Below are 709 nucleotides of genomic sequence, written 5' to 3' on the forward strand. Positions count from 1 at the left end.
CTTTTTGTGGCCGTCGCCCGAGAGGGATTCCCCCGTCCTCGCGGGCAATCATCAAGGCGGTGGATGAGTGGGGGTGGGGTGGGAGGAGGCAAAGGCCTACAATGACCCGTTTTGAGATCTCAAATGAGCAGGGAATCACAACGGGGCGAAGAGAAGATCAGTGCGTGGCGAAGCATGCCATTGAAGTGGCAGAGTGCACGCTGACTCGCTCCGCGTCAGCATATCATTTTTTGAGCACCCGTTCCATCTTCCATTCTTGTCGCAGGCTCTCAGCGGCAATAAAACCGCGACACACGCCAGCACCACCGACGATGCTGCCAGCGCGCAGGCGAGATGAACAAGAAAGGTTCTTTCCGAGAATCGGGAGAAGGAGGGCGAGTGGTGTTTGCTGGTTTCGATGGAGATGCAGCGTACCTGCGTGCTATGAAGCGATGCGGAATCTTTCGCGCAGCGCACTAACTTTTTTTCACCGTAAGCAGAGCAGACGAGAGGGGGAGAGGTCGCTGAGAAAAGCACGGCAGGCGGAAGGTGCAGGCTTGTGCAGGGAATGGCGTGGAAGCTTAAAAGGGAGGTGCACGCTGCAGTCCACGGTTTCGGGCGTACTTCCTCAGGGGCGCGCGCACGCGGCGAAAGAGAAGTATGACAGGTGTGAGGTGCCGCATCCTTTCAGTTCACACAGTTTTTGAATGGCGCGGAGCAAGTGCAGCGA

Source organism: Leishmania donovani, chromosome 35 (genome assembly GCF_000227135.1).
Source record: "Leishmania donovani BPK282A1 complete genome, chromosome 35".
NCBI lineage: Eukaryota > Euglenozoa > Kinetoplastea > Trypanosomatida > Trypanosomatidae > Leishmania > Leishmania donovani.